A 5,330-nucleotide genomic window follows, 5' to 3' on the forward strand; every position below is an offset into this window, starting at 1 on the left:
TGCTTGAGAAGTATTCATCATTCATTCTGACCAAATGTCCACCCCACCTCAAACGACTTTGCAGAATCATTGATTCTACACTTCTACTACCACTTCTCTCAAGTACTTCCACATCACTGATGGCCATTTTCCAATTTATCCCAAGAATTTTTCTAAGACAATATTGATGATATCGTTTCAAATGCCATAAATACCTACGATAAACAACCCATGTCTCACTACCATGTAGCAAAGGTGGCAGGACACGTGTTATGAACCCCAACCTCAATTTGGAAAGAGATGTCTGTAAAGCCTACCAAAGGCACTACTACCAGCCTTGGTGATTTTATATGAAATTTCATCAAGACCAGCAGTGCTCAAAGTACTTCCTAAATAAATGAATTTAGTTACAACCTCTAACCTTTGAACATTCACACTTATAAAAGGTGCCACATAAAGCTTAGTGGGAGTAGGCTTGTACATTAGAACAGTTTTTTTCAAGTTGGTTGTAAGGCCCAATGCTGTACATGCTGCAGTGATCGCATTCATCATGTGTTGCATATCTTCCAGGGAATGTACAAACATGTCACAATCATCTGCATACAAAAACTCAATGATGTGAGAATGAAGAACTTTCGTTTTGGCACAAAGACCTTTGAGGTTGAAAATTATGTTCCCGCTTATTCTAATTTTTCCATATACTTGAAGCTACGAAAATGGTGATCTTTAATTGCTGTTAATGTGTAATATACTGAACACCACAAACGTACACCGTCTGTTGTTATAAGAGGGATTCACTTATTTCTAATAAAAAATATCGTGACCATAATTGATTACGCAGCACTTCAACAATGGAGGTGGTCACATGTTGGTGTGTTGAGAACAGCAACCGCTGCTCTCCATATATTTGTTACGGCTGTGGCGATACTTCATTGTCGCTGATATGACGAATACCACAACAGAAAGAGAAAGCAATAACCTCAGAGTCTTTGGTCCATCTTATAAGATAGCCTTGCGTGGTTATCTTAGATTATAAGAAATAAGAAGGAGTTGCGCGCTCCCGCTTATATCGCAAGGTTATTTTAGAATATAAAAATGAGCTGTGCACTCAAAAGCTGTGCCCTCTAGTGTCTCAAACAAAATATACCCTGTGGTAAGAGAAAGTCTTAAACCATTCTGTTTGTATGAGAGTGCAAAAGATTGTCAAAGTTGCTGAAGATCCCTCCGGAGGGCAAAGTACCTTATAACTCGTTGCGTGTAGATGTTTGTCAAATGTTCATCCTGCACCATCTCTTGTAACCCAGATAGAGAGTATGTTTTCTTTTTTACTTTCTATATGCACTACTTGGTGCTCTGTGGTTGGTGGCTGTAGAGAGGAAGGTTACTTGTTTCTTCTATGTCTCGTATGAAAGTGTAGCGAATGTTATGTTTATTATTTAGCTGTCTAGACTTAGATAGCTGCCAGTTGACGTATTTTGCATGTTTTCTACAAGTGGTCAATGACCATACCCATTCATGCTGATTTGATGCTTCAAGTCATCGAATCAGACCGCTTGCCAGACCAGCAAATGTGTAGTCTGTTTTGAGACTACAGATAGTTATAAATAAGTAATTTCTATGATATAGCCAGAGAGGAGAGAATTATCGCCAGAGATGTTTGACGCCCTGCTTTGTGTTTATCCCGCGTATATCACCATGCACATGCTGCACTGGAAACCAATATATTTTTGTTAACAGAATTATTCATGTTGAATCAGTTTGCTGTATCATCGATTGGGGTAGAAATAAATGTGATGGCCAATTTTAATCAAATTTTTAGTATTCCTTGATGCTCCTTATCATGACTTTTTTCAACAAGAAAATTATAATATTACCAGGGCCGTAGCCACATTTCCCTTTTCACCAGCTAAAAAGGAAGAATGAACATGCATCTAAACATACATACACATATTTAATGTCTATATTATATTGTGAGTCCCTTGATTTTGCTAGTTTTTGACAAACATTGTTGCTTATGCTGTGGTCTGTCCTAAATCACTTTCCATACCAAGCAAACATGGTAGGGTCGCCAGTCTAGTCGCCGACAAACAGATCCTGCATCAGTTTACAAGGTACCAGTAGCGCTCCCAAACGAACTATTTAAACATAATTCAAATGTACAGAAAATAAGACAGAGACATGTGTGGCAACAATATTTACCTTAGAAAGTATATCAAAGAAAAGAGATTGGTTGAATTTACGATCAAATAGGTGGGTTTTTATATTACTGAGACACACAGTGATTTCATGTTCCTCATTTTGAATAGTTTAAGTACCAAAGGTCCCTGCCTTACTGCATAGGATTGGAAGTAAGAAACTTCGGACAATTTAAATGAACTTAAGTTTATGGACAAAATTAACTTCAAGAAAGCCCACAACCAAGTTTGCGTGTGCGCGCGTCTGTGTATGTGCGCGAGCGTGCGTGTATTTGACAAAGAGGGAGAGAGAGAGAGAGTAACAGTACATGAACAATATTCTTAGTCCCAAAAATATTGTACACATAACCAAAGCCGTATTGTCAAATAGCGTTTGCAGCTATAGTGAAGATATGAAAACTATCGAACAATTAATGAAGCAACTACTTTACTTTATTAGAGACTAGATTAAAAGCCGCACTTTGTGCCGACTTTTGAGATAGCTCCTGCGGAGGACTAGCTTGGCCTGCAGTACAAAACTAAGAAGAGACAAATAGCATAGCCATATATCTATAATGATTATATGCCCCGCTTGTGTTTGATAAGATGTTAAGGATGGATGAGGAATAATTCTCTAATGCAATCATTGGACGTAAAATTAATGAAGCGAATGTCATTTATCTCCCCCTTTATTTCTGACGTGATCTGACAAACGGCTAAGAAATGGCGTAAATATGACAACTTTACCTGGTAGAAGTTACAACTCAAATGCTTTCGAATCAGATCTCAATACTAGATGTTCAAAAACCGACTGACAGGCAGATTTTCAATTCCGGGATCATTCTCATTCCAAAAAAGTATAATATGTCTAAGTAGAAGAAATGTAGACAGAGATAGAGGGGACGCAGACAAACAGAATTTTGCCTTCATTATAATCAAAATATCAAAAAAATATTATCAAACGTTTTAATAGCAGCAAACTTGTGTTTTATTTAAACACTTACCGATTTATAACCCTAATCTCTACATCTACCTGTGGACTATGTTGAGTAACCATTATTCATGTTAATAAGACGGTGAGCGGCAGATTGGTTAGCACGCCGGCGGCATTTCGTCCACGTTTGCAATCTGAGTTCAAATTCCATATATACTGACACACAAAGAATATATATCCACAAAATGGAACTTGAAATTTTGAAAATAAATTGGGATCTATGTCAGTACATATGTGTGCGCGACCTGTATTTTTTTCGCATTAAATTCCGATATAGTCGTAATGTATGCTAACGGAGAGATATTTGTAGAATATTACCTACCAGTGATCTCATATGAGATCACTAAAATATTACAAATTTCGTAATTATCTGCCAATATTTACACATATCTAAACTTTTTGCTATATCTACTAGGTATATTTCTCTGATATTCAAATGAGGTTTGCTAATTTTTCACACAATATCTCGCTTATTTCTAATTAAAATGTTATTTTGATCATTCCAGTTAATAGAATTATGGTAGGTAATGGGTTAAACGATATCCATTTTTTTTCAAAGTTGTGAGGAAACAATTGTGTGGAGGGCACACCTGTGAGGGTCTGCTCAAAATATCCCCACAAACACCAAAAACAAGGTGAAGATGACTCTGACTTCACTCTAGTCTTCAGGTGTCCGGGTACGTCCCCCGACGCACACATTCCCTAGCCTCTAATCACCGCGAAAGGTTGAAAGAGACTGAATGTTATTTGAAAGGAAGGTCTTGGAGAAAACGTTTCCGATATTGTGACGTCATAATGACAATATGAAGAAATATAGAAATCTGTGGACTAGACGATAAATTCTTGAATGAATTTCACACAAAGACGCTATACGCGCACGCGCAGAATAGCACACACACGCGCAGAATAGCACACACACGCATGTACACAAACAAATATTCATATATATGATATATGCATTACATAAATGTGTGTGTATTTGTGTACATGTGTGTGTGCGTGTGTTTGTGAAGATGTGTGTGTGTGTGTGTGTGTATGTGTGCGTGTGTGCGTGTGTGTGTGTATGCGTGTACTTATCTGTCTATCAACATATGCAAATATATAGGCGCTGAGCAGGCAGAATCTTTAGCACGCCGGCCAAAATGCTTTGCGGCATTTCGTCCGTCTTCATCGTGAGTTCAAATTCCGCTGAGGTCTACATTGCTTTTCATCCTTTCCGGGTCGATAAAATAAATACCAATTGAGCACTGGGGTCGACGTAATGGACTTGCCCCCTCTCCGGGAATTATTGGCCATCTCTCGAAAATTTGAAATCAATATATACAGACTTAGAGACAGCGAGCTGGCAAGATGGTTAGCATGCCGGTTAAAATGCCTCACGGTATTTCGTTCGTCTTTACCTTCTGAGTTCAAAGGCTGCCGGGATCGACTTTGTCTTTCATTCTTTCAGGGTCAATAACATAAGTCCCAGTTGAACACTGGAGTCGATGAAATCGAGAATCCCCTTCCACCGAAATTGTGGCCCTTGTGCCTAAATTTAAAACGAATATATACAGGTGTTTGTGTTTTTATGTGTAGATTATTTGTGTATGTAAATCTCGACTCATCTTTTTCACTCGCTGGAAGAAATATGGGGTAGAATTCTTGAGCCCGTCATCTATGGGGTTCCGTCAGAAGCTATCCTTGTCCAATTGAACCTGCTGGAACACCCAACAAGACCAACCGTGCGCATGGATGTTATCCAAGTAACCTCCTCATCGTCTACCCTTGGGATTCCTCGTGTTTTCATATTTTGCCCGTAAGACTTGTCTATCGATTCCTTAGAATCGGAACTGTGATCTCCCGATTCGGAGAAGTAGAGGGTCTACCTGGAACATCTCTCTGATGTCCAGGCTACGCACTCAACAGAGTAACGTAACTCCAAAAACTATTCGGAAGAACCCCATTTCAGCCGTTTGTATTTGCGATCGTAATCTTTCTGTTATTACCCATGAGGATCAAAACAGCTCCCGCTTATTCTAATTCTTCCATATACTTGATGCTACAAAAATGGTGATCTTACGTTGCCGTTAATATTTATTACACCGAGCACCACAAGATTGCGCCGTCTCTGATTATGGGGGGTATTCACTTATTTATAATCAAGAATGATCGTGACAATAATTGATTACACACGATGATGT

General features: G+C 38.6%; 1 long non-coding RNA gene across 1 annotated transcript in view; it reads right to left on the reverse strand.

Annotated features, from left to right (window-relative positions):
- The window catches only part of LOC106878203 (uncharacterized), a 40,575-nt gene extending 36,680 nt beyond the window's left edge, over positions 1 to 3,895 (reverse strand). The window contains exons 1-2 of the long non-coding RNA XR_016241916.1: positions 3,158 to 3,895; positions 2,901 to 3,021 (exon numbers count right to left, since the gene is read on the reverse strand). This is a non-coding gene — a long non-coding RNA (uncharacterized LOC106878203). The remainder of the gene's footprint in view (positions 1 to 2,900; positions 3,022 to 3,157) is intronic.
- Positions 3,896 to 5,330: the final 1,435 nt, after the last annotated feature.

This window comes from Octopus bimaculoides, chromosome 5 (assembly GCF_046866305.1).
Source record: "Octopus bimaculoides isolate indiv1 chromosome 5, ASM4686630v1, whole genome shotgun sequence".
NCBI classification, from domain to species: Eukaryota; Metazoa; Mollusca; class Cephalopoda; order Octopoda; family Octopodidae; genus Octopus; species Octopus bimaculoides.